This window comes from Haliotis rufescens, unplaced genomic scaffold (genome assembly GCF_023055435.1).
Source record: "Haliotis rufescens isolate VD_foot unplaced genomic scaffold, xgHalRufe1.0.p SCAF_13, whole genome shotgun sequence".
NCBI lineage: Eukaryota > Metazoa > Mollusca > Gastropoda > Lepetellida > Haliotidae > Haliotis > Haliotis rufescens.
In genome coordinates, this window is record NW_025963813.1 from 15,961,599 (window position 1) to 15,975,090 (window position 13,492).

Consider the following 13,492-nt stretch of genomic DNA (forward strand, 5'->3'; position numbering starts at 1 on the left):
ATGATGTTTGACGGTCTATAAAGTGAAGCGCCATTAATATCCCTATGACATTGGTTTATGGGTCTGCACTCAAATGCTGTCGGGTGTGTGAAGCACTCGTAAAATATCTTTCACGAGCGACCAGACAGCCGACGTGAGGGCTCTCTTCATCTCCATGTCCTCAAGAAGTGAGCTGACGTCGAGCCGTGAAACAAACATTTCCATTCATTGTCGTGAAGAACTATTTACATCAGTGTTCTTGCTATCCTGCCTATCCAACAAGAAAGTAAATGGGAAAGATTAAAATATTGCGGACAAATAATTAAACGCGTGAGGACACCTGCTAATTGCAATCGCGGTCTGACCTACATATATAGATATACATGGGAATAAGTTCATAAAATATATGTATAATATTGCTTAAGATGTAAATAGCATTTTGCTATTTACTTATGACTTCATTCCACTTCTGACCCGTGAAGATCCGGGGTAGAAAAGGTCGTCAGCAACCCATGCTTGCCTTAAGACCCGTGAAGATTCCGGGTAGAATAGGTCTTCAGCAACCCATGCTTGCCGTAAAAGGCAACTATGCTTGTCGTAAAAGGCGACTAACGGAAAAGGGTGGTCAGACTCGCTGACTTGGTTGATGCATGTCATCGATCCCAAGTGCGTGGATCGATGCTCATGATATTAATCACTGGATTGTCTGGTCCAGACTCGATTATTTACAGACCGCCGTCATATGGCTGGAATATTGCTGAGTGCGGCGTTGAACAACAAACCAACCAACCAATCATCCCACTTCTTAACTGCATTATATTTAACCGAAGCAGAGTGTTATAAAAAAGGTAACTTTGTGCACATAAAGTTTAGATGAATGCAAAGGTTAACTACTTAGAGACATCAAAAAATAGTTGATAACAGATATGCATGTTATTAAATATAGAAAGAGGAAACGTACACTATGTATGTGGTTGCTTCTTCACGTCTGTGTTATGAATGTACAGCTGCCATGCGCATGCGTGACACAGGAGAGTAGAGTGAGTTTGGTTTAACGCCGCTTTGAACATTATTCCAGTTACATCACGGCGTGTCAGCTTAATGTGGGAGGAAAGCCCGAAGTGATGCAGGTCTCAGACGTTTACCACTTCGGTGAAACCCAAGAGCACGGGTATTGTGCTGACAAGCCTACACTCTAAACCCAAGTGTTCTACTTCTGAACACTAGACAGAACACATGGATGTAACACTTTTAGAACGCGTCCAAGTGTTCTGAAAATATTCTGAACGTTGATGTTCTCGACCTAGAACAGGAGTGTTCTACAAACATATTTAGAACGCTTCAACGTGTTCTGACGATGTAACACTTTTAGAACGCCTGTAAAGTGTTCTGGACCGAGATTCAGAACACTACATGTTCTCGGACACGTACTTCCACAGTACTGAAATGACAACTCATCGTGTGTTGTCGAATACAATTTACCCGATGTTTTTTCAAGGCGTAGGAATATGAACCATACACCCATACATATTCTCTGGCATAAAATCACACGGACGAAATTCTGAACTGCAACCATGAATTCTTTATTACATTTATTTGTCATGATCATGGATATTCAAGTCACTTAAATATGTTAGTCAGAGTTCTTCATGAAACATTACAAACTGTCATGTAGCAAAGTGAAGCATACTTCCATACTTAAGATAACTTAAGTGTCAAGTCTTTCACGAAGCGCAAGTACTTCGCAGATGTTTCTTGTGGGTAAATATCCCCAAGGACGTTGTTCGTAACAGCGACATGACCATCGCATGCTTCAGGAAACTTCATGTCAAATACGACTCCGCAACATCCTACAACACCAAACATTTATTTGGTCATAGTCATATAGTTATCAAACTCGTACATATTACATAAGACATTATTCTAACAAATGTTCGTTAGTAAACGCAAGATTACCGTGACATTTGTTTCATTATTTATAGGTTGCAAAGTGTTTTGCCCAAAATGTTATTTGACAAAGTTATCACTTACTTGGATAAAGACTAGACCAAAATATACACAAGTACCTTCTTATTTGATCTGAAAAACCTTGTTTCCTTTCCTCCTTTGCGTAGACGTGTGCTGTGTGCAATAATTTCCAAGGATGGTACTGATTATCTGCAATGCAACCTGTAATAGAAACAACAAGACTCTTTTAAAATATTTCACATAAAATAGCCCAAAACATGTCCTGTGAAGGTTTAATTCTTTTTGTTCATTACATACTTACCCTACTCTCTGCTGATTCGATGCATTGTCGATGCATGCTGATCATGCCCTCGGATCCCAAATTTAGATCTTCAGAGATTTGTTGCATGAGATTTGTTGCCCGCTTCGTACTTTCAGGCGATTCATATAGAACCTGAAATATATATTCATTTTATTTGAACATCATTCAAATAAACGGAAACTTTCAAAATGTCACAAGTGCAGTTTGGATTGGGATTTCATCTCACAATTTGCAAATAATGCTTGTGGAACAATGGCAGAAATGACGGTCAAAATGGCGGGGAATATGTCGTCTGCTATAAGTTTCGTAAGGGGCCGGTTTTACTTCGCATGCAATCAGCATATGAATATATCGCCGAAATATTACACAATTTTAGGTAAGGATTAAATATCAAACAAAATTATTCCTAGATGGATACTTACCACAGATACCCCTCAGATGATAGGAAATTGTAGCACCAAATACATGCTACGTCACGTCAGTTTCTCACATAACGGATGTGGTTCACAGGACATGGGCAGCTTCGAATGCTAGTTAGATAAATAGAACCCCTATGTTCTATTAATGGAACACGTGTTCTCCCCTGTAACATTAGTGTGCTGCTTATCACTATAGAACATAGCAGAACACATGCGTTCTAGGAGAGAACGCATGTGTTCAGCAAATAGACCGTATATGTTCCATAGCCCCCATAAAATATCCAGGTAAAATTAGCCATCAGAATGCCAGTGTTCTGATACACGTAAATGTCCCATAATGCAAGTAAGTTATTTCCATGTATTAGCAATGAGTTGTATTTCAGTAATGTTTCTTGTTGTATTTAGTCAGGCTACATATGAGTTATTATGAACACAAGGTATGCCATGTTTATAAACTATTTATCATTCATCAAACTCAAAATATGACACATTTTCTGTTTGACTTACCAATCTACCAGCCTCTCTTCTTCTCAAAAATAAATATTCCGAAAACACAAATATATGGTCGAATTTAAATTTGTCTAACAATAGTCAGTACATTATCTCTGCTAATGTGCATGGACTTCTCCCAGGAGAGAACACACGCGTTCTACAAAAGATCACAGGCGTTCAGCAATAGAACACTTGCTCCCCGAATAAGAACATTCGTATTCTGTGGCAGAACGTATGGACGCGTCCAGAGTTCTATATTAGAACACATAGATTTAGAGTGTAGAAACATCATCGGGGCGAACCGGGATTCGAACCCACAATCATAGGTTTCTGGGGTGCATCATTGACTTGGTTGATGCCTGCATCGTATCCCAATTACGAAGATCCTTGCATTATTCAACACGAGGACATGCTTGAACACGCCTTCATATTAATTTAAGACCGCCTCCGTGGTCTAGTGGTAGAGCGTCCGCCCGGAGAGCGGAAGGTCCGGGGTTCGATCCCCGAACGCGTCATACCAAAAGACGTTAAAAGATGGTACTTGTTGTTACCCTGTCTGGCGCTCGGCATTAAGGGGCTAAAACAAGGACTGGTCGGCTCGGAGTCAGTATACTGTGTCTGAGTGGGGTGTTCATGTTAAACTGCGGCATGGTATCTCAGTGAGCTAGCACTATAAATCGGCATCAGTCCGGACTGGTACAAGCAGCCACACAAACACACACACGTACATGCACGTCGCTATATGAGTGCTATAATCTTGGACGCGACGTTAAACCCCATTTCACCTCACCTCACCTAATATTTTTTTTTTTTTTTTTTTTTTTAGAAAGACGCAACTGTTACATAAATGGGCCTCCGCCCACCTCACCTAATATTAATTTAATGAAAGTCGTTTCAGAATGCACGCATTTCTGTATCAAATTAATTTTTCATAGTCTTAGATACAAATTCAAGACAACCCATTTGTATTTGGGCCTGCAAGACAACGCATCATTTACTACCTCACTTGAAATGGTTGCGATGTTATGTCTACCTACCGTAGCAACAAAGATGACAAAAAATATCTGAATACCAAGCATGGAATATGTATTGAGACCCGTGAAGATCCAGGTCAGAATAGGTCTTCAGCTGCCCATGCTTTTTGTAAGAGACGACTCTGCTTGCCTTAAGGGGCGACTAACGGGATCGGGTGGTCAGGGTGGCTCGCTGACTTGGTTGATGCACGTCATCGAATCCCAATTGCGTAGAGCGATAACTGGATTGTCTGGTCCAACTCGATTATCTACAGACCTCCGTCATGTAGTTGAAATATTGTGGCGTTAAACAACAAACAAACACACAAAGTAGGTTGTCACTTGACGGTTCTCTCTTGATTGGGAACGCATGGGACCATAGCCTATGACAGCCAAGCTGACTGAGTCGTGACGACATTTCTTTGCCTAAAAATCAATGTCACAGGATTATTTTCCAATCGTTCCCAAAATAAAATTCCAGAAGTTACTGTAACATGTTGTCCAACAGTAGTATCTGTTGTTGGCCAGTAGTCGGTCTCATAGTCCTTGAACGATACTATTTTCTCCTATTTCGCCCAGCGCTTCTACTGTAATTATAGCCCCAAGGCAAGCCAGTCTAAATTCTCCACATTTTCTGAATAGCCCATCTCACCGGGGCCCCTTTTAAATTTAAATGTACTTCTTTGTTTCCGCCAAAAGTATCAAAAGACTAAGCTTAAGTCTAGCTGGTCTGTTCTGCCTTGACATGGAATGAGTGAGTGGGTATGCTTTAACTCGCTTGCCTTAGAGACTTGTGCAAGTCTAAAGCATGGCTGGGCCTGTCGAAAAAGTGTATTGAGTAGGTATGGTTTGACACCGCTTTCAGCAATGTTCCAGCAATATCACGGAAGGGGACACCAGAAATGAGCTTCACACATTGTACCCATGTGAAGAAATCGAACCCGGGCTTTCGGCGTTACGAGCGAACGCTTTAACCACAAGGCTGCCTCGCCTCCCCTAACATTCTACAAGTGCCAAGTATTGTCCATAGGTGGCAAAAAGTTTTCAAAATTGAGGCCCGGCAATTACCCCTTTTACTTTAATCTAAACTTTAATTAACAGGCAGGTGTGTTTATCAGGAATCTGTGGATATATTAACAATAAATACTGTCCAAATCACGCATGGTAGATGCTGTTTGTTGTTTAACGCCACACTCAGCAATATTCCAGCTGTATGACGGCGGTCTGTAAATATTCGAGTCTGGACCAGACAATCCGGTGATTGGCATCATGAGCATAGATCCACGCTATTGGGATACATGCATCAACCAAGTCAGCGAGCCTGACCACCCGATCCCGTTAGTCACCTCTCACGACAAGCATAGTCGCCTTCAACAGCAAGTATGAGTTGCTGAAGTTCTACGCTACTTCGGATCTTCACGTGTAGCATGGTAAATGTACATGCATGTAATCGAAGTGTAGAAAAAGCCATATAGATAGTGTACGTTTCTCTTTCAATAATTAATAATATGCATTTCTGTTATCAACCATTTAATGACGCATCTGAGCAGTTAACCTTTCCATTTATCTAAGATTTATGTGCACAAAGTTCTTTTTCATAGATACGTGTACAATATTTTTAAATTCACTTCAGGTGATAATATATTTTTGTGAATATGAACATTTTTACAATTACATTATCAGGGACTTATGAAAGTCAGCCGTTCGAATTCAAGGGCCTCTGACAATCAGTTGGCGCCTATTCTACCCCGAGGACACACAACACCAGTGGACGCCTATTCTACCCCTAGTACCCACAACCAGTGGGTGCCTATTCTACCCCGAGTACCCACAACCGGTGGGCGCCTATTCTACCCCGAGGACACACAACACCAGTGGACGCCTATTCTACCCCTAGTACCCACAACCGGTGGGCGCCTATTCTACCCCGAGGACACACAACACCAGTGGGCGCCTATTCTACCCCGAGTACCCACAACCAGTGGGGGCCTATTCTACCCCGTGTGCCCACAACCAGTGGGGGCCTATTCTACCCCGGGCACCCACAACCAGTGGGGGCCTATTCTACCCCGAGTACCCACAACCAGTGGGGGCCTATTCTACCCCGGGCACCCACAACCAGTGGACGCCTATTCTACCCCGAGCACCCACAACCAGTGGGGGCCTATTCTACCCCGAGTACCCACAACCAGTGGGGGCCTATTCTACCCCGGGCACCCACAACCAGTGGACGCCTATTCTACCCCGAGCACCCACAACCAGTGGGGGCCTATTCTACCCCGAGTACCCACAACATCAGTGGACGCCTATTCTACCCCGGGCACCCACAACCAGTGGGGGCCTATTCTACCCCGTGTACCCACAACCAGTGGGGGCCTATTCTACCCCGTGTACCCACAACCAGTGGGGGCCTATTCTACCCCGAGTACCCACAACATCAGTGGACGCCTATTCTACCCCGGGCACCCACAACCAGTGGGGGCCTATTCTACCCCGAGTACCCACAACATCAGTGGACATCAGGACAGCCATGAACCTCCCTGTGGATCAGACACGGCCCTTCACTCAATAGGACGGCCATAAACCTCCCTGTGGAGAAGACCCGGCCCTGCATTTGGACGGCCATGAACCTCCCTGTGGAGCAGACACAGCCCTTCACTCAATAGGGCGGCCATGAACCTTCCTGTGGAGAAGATCCGGCCCTGCATCAGGACGGCCATGAACCTCTCTGTGGAGCAGTGGAGCAGACCCGGCCCTGCCTTAGGGCGACCATGAACCTCTCTGTGGAGCAGACCCGGCCCTGCCTTAGGGCGACCATGAACCTCCCTGTGGAGCAGACCCGGCCCTGCATTAGGACGGCCATGAAGCTTCCTGTGGAGCAGACCCGGCCCTGCATTAGGACGACCATGAACCTCCCTGTGGAGCAGACCCGGCCCTGCATTAGGACGGCCATGAAGCTTCCTGTGGAGCAGACCCGGCCCTGCATTAGGACGACCATGAACCTTCCTGTGGAGCAGACCCGGCCCTGCATTAGGACGGCCATGTACCTCTCTGTGGAGCAGACCCGGCCCTGCATTAGGACGGCCATGAAGCTTCCTGTGGAGCAGACCCGGCCCTGCATTAGGACGACCATGAACCTCCCTGTGGAGCAGACCCGGCCCTGCATTAGGACGGCCATGAAGCTTCCTGTGGAGCAGACCCGGCCCTGCATTAGGACGGCCATGAACCTCTCTGTGGAGCAGACCCGGCCCTGCATTAGGACGGCCATGAACCTTCCTGTGGAGCAGACCCGGCCCTGCATTAGGACGGCCATGAACCTCCCTGTGGAGCAGACCCGGCCCTGCATTAGGACGGCCATGAAGCTTCCTGTGGAGCAGACCCGGCCCTGCATGAGGACGGCCATGAACCTCTCTGTGGAGCAGACCCGGCCCTGCATGAGGACGGCCATGAACCTTCCTGTGGAGCAGACCCGGCCCTGCATTAGGACGGCCATGAACCTCCCTGTGGAGCAGACCCGGCCCTGCATCAGGACGGCCATGAACCTCCCTGTGGAGCAGACCCGGCCCTGCATTAGGACGGCCATCGACCTCCCTGTGGAGCAGACCCGGCCCTGCATCAGGACGGCCATTAACCTCCCTGTGGAGCAGACCCGGCCCTGCATTAGGACGGCCATGAACCTCCCTGTGGAGCAGACCCGGCCCTGCATTAGGACGGCCATGAACCTTCCTGTGGAGCAGACCCGGCCCTGCATCAGGACGGCCATGAACCTTCCTGTGGAGCAGACCCGGCCCTGCCTTAGGGCGACCATGAACCTCCCTGTGGAGCAGACCCGGCCCTGCATTAGGACGGCCATGAACCTCCCTGTGGAGCAGACCCGGCCCTCCATTAGGACAGCCATGAACCTCCTTCTGGGTTACATAGGCTTCTGGTAAAGAACTTAGTGAGTACAAACAAGTCATTCAAGTGTGACTGTCAGGATATTTTCCAGCTTTCTGTAAGCGAGGAAATGTTTTCAGATTGTCAAAAAGTACCTCTGGTCCTGCCCCCTTACTGAGGAACGTCTTCTTTCCGGGTCCTGAATTATGTAAACAGGTGATAAGGCAGTTTACTTCAGCAGTATTTTGAACCAATATCAATGAAATAATAAAGATTGTTTAACTGGCACATTGTGAGATAAATGCAGTTTTCCAAAATATATTTGTCAGTATTTTGCAGGGGTTTTAAAAGGATTCATACCTTGTGTCATAACTGTTTGGAAAGGAGCAGTTAATATATTTCTGGGTTTCTGTTTACATGCGTTTTATTTGGACTACACAAGTTTCATATAGTTGAGTCAAGTTGTGTTGATAAATATTTTATTCGTGAGAGTGAGAAAGTTGGGTTTAACACCGCTTTGAACAGTATTCCAGTTATATCACGGCGTGTCAGCTTAATGTTGGGAAAGCCCGAAGTGATGCAGGTCTCATGACTGTGTTTACCACTTTAGTGAAACCCACGAGCACGGGTATGGTGCTGACAAACCTAGAAACATAATATGGGCGAACCGTGATTCGAACCCACGATCAAAGGTTTCTGCCGCGCCCAAGGGACGCAACTCTGCCCAGCGAATCGCGGCGCCTTATAAGACTGCGCAACAATGTTCCACTTAATAGTTGCGAAAATAAAATAAATACCCATGTATATGGACATCTAAAAAATAGTTTACAGGTGATAAAGGGGAGTGTGGCCCCTCTGCTGTTTGAGTGATCACCAGTACGTGGCAAAGCTCTGCACTTGCTTCAGGTTAAACAGCTGCATCAGCATTCACACAAAGGGCAGTCAGTATTGGTCAGACGTACATTTCGCATTTAGTACTTGGACAAGGGATTCACGCTGATCTGGCTATCTTAATATAGTGAGAACATCTGTCCCAACAAAATAAAAAATAAAATCTTTTGCTTACATAATGAAAAATAACTTTTCTAAGTTAACATTTTCATGTACACATCACGTTGAAAAAAATAATAAAATTACACTATCACAAATTTAAATAAATATAATAATATTTCATTCATCATTATCATATTCCTGAAATGAAAATATATATGAAACAACAAAATTCGCTAATTGATTTTATATTTTTTAGTCAAGAAGATTTTTTTTAAATTTGAGCGAAACAGTCAATATATTTTCACCTGTGTAGTGTATACATATTGATCGATAGATACGTGCAGGATATTATTGACAAGCATCCGCAGTAATGAACTCTTAACCAAACAACATAAAAAACAGTGGACGGAGGAATGGGCCTTTGTTTGTTGCTTGTACGAACGGCCACACCGCTTTGTAAACACGTCATAATATTCTCGTCATGTTTAAGACAATATTTCAGAAGCCGCGGGAATGAATCATGCAATTATCACGGTGTTTAGAGACTCGAAGGGTCGTTTGTCAAAATAGTTGCGTTGGTGTTGTTGTCAGTGAAAAGCTTCGTCGCTACCTGTCACTCCGCGAACACAGCTGCTGAACAAGTGCGCGACGTGACCTCTGACCTCGCTAGCACCGCCCACCGGACGGATTCTCGCAATTTGATTGGTCGAAATTCTTCTTTGAAAGCATCTTTACACATGGCGGATTGAATGAATACTTCGGAGTTTGATTTTTTGTGTCGATATACAAAAATATCGATTGATTGTGTAGAAGCCGATTACCGTTCTTCATTGGATGGGAAAAGATTACATCATCAGTGGTAAGTTGGATGCGATTGGAGTTTTTTGCAAGCAGCGAGTGGGTTAATTTCGAATGGCAACAAAGCCGGTGTCACACATGGCGATGTCAAGTTTGGGTCAGGTCCTCCACACCAACGAGGGACTGCGTCCGACCCGAAATTTGTGCCAGAGTATCACGTAAGGACCTAACCTGAACATATAAGATACGAGAAACATATACACGACATATTTACCCACACGTGCAAATTGGTGTTGATTTGAACTCCAAGTCATATAGACGTATATCAAATGTCACGGCAATTTCTGTCAAGTAGATTGTGTCCGCTTTGTTTCGCGATTTACGAGGCAACGATGAAATGAAAACATTATATGTCAAAGTATCTTGTGACTTCATTTTCAGATTCTCTGTTTTTCATATCGATTGTGCTCTTGGGATAGTACGTGTTTGTGAGAGAAAGAATTATTGAACAAAGTTTAAATGTCCGGACCAGCTTGACCCTTGTCGCGATGATCTAGGCCTGGCTACTTTGGTCCAGTTATAAAACACATTGATGCATGTTCTCTGGTGTTGATTCTTCTATGAATGTTTTCTGAAGTTTGTATGTTGGTGTGATCAGACCGACTTTACCACAGCATATGGTATATACTTTGTATGCCTTTGTAAACACTCATTTATTTGTTGAGCAACACCGGAGATCCGTGGTTTGCCTGGGCAAAGTAAACCAAGCATGGGGTTGAGTGATCTTGGTGGTATTGTGCCTCTCATACGGAATCTCTGAAACATCAATGTTGGAAATGTAAAACCCTGATGAAAATACTGAAACATATGTACTGAACAACCTTTTGACTTTTCTCATCCGAACTTGTTTTTAATTTTTAATAGATTTAAGAGTTATGGTATGGACTATTTTCACCTGAGCTAACTAGGCCGATCAGAATTTTATAAGGCTTTAGACTAGTGGCTAAAGACGCTTGTTACATATTTGAAGATAGAAAGGTTACATTCACCAATTCAATTTTCACAATTTTTATTCAATCCTGCACAAAATTAGCCGTAATCTGAATGTGCGACCTTCCTCTGATCCAACACTATACTATACATTGAGCATGCTTCTTCACGTTGGATACTTTTTCCTCATCACTGAAACCATTGATCCTGATTTTAATAATAAATTTCATTTTTTTACCTCAAACTCTTCTCTATAACTAAATGTTTTAACTTTATTATGAAATCGCAATGTGTTTGAGTAGGAGATACTTAATTCTTTTTCATATAGGTTCAAAATGTATTCATGGATAATGAATTGATAGATGCAGGCATGGATAGAGCATGGCTGAGTCTATCCTGTGACAATAAAGGCCAATATAAACACACTTAGAAAAAGTTTTATCTTCTGACCTCATTATATCCCAGATGGTATGATCTTCAAAATATGAAGCAATATGACCCTGTGACTTGTACTGAAGTTGATCCTCTTAATGTCTGACAATGATTGGGGAAATGACTCTCTTTGTTGTGCAAGTCCTGTTAGAAATGGATTTTTATGACATACAGGGAAATACAAAATTAACGAGAAATCACAAAACTTCTTCACTAGGGCTGTGTAGCTATAAGTCTTAGGAGTTGGGTACAAAATGTCCGATTGTGAACTGTTTTTCCGGAGCCCTTGCAAAACATATTCGGATACGCATTTAAAACAATCACAGAAGTTGACTGAAGCTTTACTTTTATTCAAACATATAAAAGTTAGAAAGAATGTGTGAAAAGTCAATTACCTGTCCCAGTGAGTAATGAGGACACCTATTTTGACAACGTGAGTGAGTGAGTGAGTTGGGTTTAACACCGCTTTTAACGGTATTCCAGTTATATCGTGGCGTGTCAGCTTAATGTGGGAGGAAAGCCCGAAATGATACAGGTCTTAGAAGATTACCACTTCGGTGAAACCAACGAGCACAGGTATGGTGCTGACAAATTTAGAAACATAATCGGGGCGAACCGAAATTCCAACCCACAACCATAGGTTTCTGGCGTGTCCAGGGGATGCAACTCTGCACAGCGAATCGCGGCGCCTAAGACGACTGGGCCACCTGTGCCTCCTTTACCTGTCCCAGATTAGGCATGAAAATCAATGGCTCCTACCATATGTATGCTCGGCCATTTTGGTATTTTTTGTTATGAAATATGATATTCAGTCAGCAATGGTGTGCACAATAACATGATTTATATTCTGAAATATCTTTGGTGTGTCTTATGTTTTTACCCTGCTGTGTGGTCATGTCTTTCCAGCAAGCTCAACCCGAAAGTTATCTACAGCAAGGATGTCTCTTTTAAGATTTGCTAAGAGAAGGTGTGTGATCCAGTTAAAACATGGCCACAATGGCAGCCATATTGAAAATGTGATTCCTGCCCATCATTCAGCCATTTTTGTGTTCATCATTTTCAGCTGGAAATGGATTTGGTGATTAAGTGGAACGTGAAATACCATGTGATATTTTCTCTGGCATTTTTATATTTTTTACACTGTTATGACATATATTGAAATATATATGTTATTGTGTTTACTTTTTAGATTTTGTCCTTATTATAAGTCCTTTAGCCTTAATATTGCAAATATTCCAGTAAAAATCAATGAACTGCAGAACCAATGCTCAAAATTTGCATTTTATTCTTATAGTCTGAGAATTAAGTCTTTGACAGGTATTTAGAAGTTGGAAGAACATGAATACATGACACTTTTCTATGGATAACAACTTGTATTCTTTGTAACAATGTTTCAAGGCTACTTCTTGCCACTTCATCATGTGAATACTGAGTTAGCCTATGGAATTATATTCATAATGATAAGCTTACACAAGGCAGGATTAATGTACACGGATAACCAGTGATGAAGCCGATGAGATCATTATTTTGTTGTCTTTGTACATTAGGGGCGGTGGGGTAGCCTAGTGGTTAAAGCATTTGCTCATCACGCCGAAGGCCTGGGTTTGATTCCCCACATGGGTACAATGTGTGAAGCCCATTTCTTGTGTTACCCCTGTGATATTGCTGCATATTGCTAAAGGTGGCGTAAAACCATACTCACTCACTTTGAACATTAATCCTGCCTTGTGTAACCATATGACCATGTTTATTCATTACATATTAACTCTTTCCGCCTGCTCAGTATTTACATGAACAAGGGGCCTGAAGTAGCTCTGAAACATTGTTTCAAAGAATAAAAATGGTTATTCTTGAAAAAGTGTCATGTATTAATAACCAGGGAATTGTGGTGAATTGGGTACTGGGACTTCCCGTATTTAGGCCCCTGCAGAATTATGCCCATGGGTCTAAAAATGGAAGATATTTCCATATTTAGGCCCATTGGCTAAAATTCAGATACAGTAAATAGCAGTTTTAACGAAGTCAAAGGGACCATTAATTTTAGCAAATACAGCAAATGGACGGGACCAAAATAACATTTCATTGTATCTCTCAGTTCGTTGTAGGCGTGTTTGTTATAATATAGTTTACTGTATTATTTTTTGAGTAATCTTCCATAAATTAATACCTTACTCCCACGAAAGTTAATACTTGGCGATGCACTTCACATGGCACATCTTAATGTACATTCA

The 13,492-nt window shown here is 43.0% G+C and overlaps 1 protein-coding gene and 1 long non-coding RNA gene across 4 annotated transcripts in view; one reads left to right on the forward strand and one right to left on the reverse strand.

The window, feature by feature from the left end:
* Positions 1-1,541: 1,541 nt before the first annotated feature.
* LOC125378595 lies at positions 1,542-3,436 on the reverse strand. 3 transcript variants are annotated; one of them, XR_007220344.1, is made up of 4 exons: positions 3,175-3,436; positions 2,249-2,380; positions 2,046-2,148; positions 1,542-1,829 (listed from the first exon to the last, which is right to left on the reverse strand). It is a non-coding gene; the product is annotated as an uncharacterized LOC125378595 (long non-coding RNA). The 3 variants fall into 3 exon arrangements; XR_007220343.1 differs by having other exon boundaries at positions 2,671-3,436; XR_007220342.1 differs by lacking the exon at positions 3,175-3,436 and having other exon boundaries at positions 2,249-2,633.
* Positions 3,437-9,787: 6,351 nt separating this feature from the next.
* Positions 9,788-13,492, forward strand: part of LOC124122540 (arginine-glutamic acid dipeptide repeats protein-like) — a 173,778-nt gene continuing 170,073 nt past the window's right edge. The window contains exon 1 of the mRNA XM_046485593.2: positions 9,788-9,900. The gene's annotated coding sequence lies outside the window, so the exon portion shown is untranslated. The remainder of the gene's footprint in view (positions 9,901-13,492) is intronic.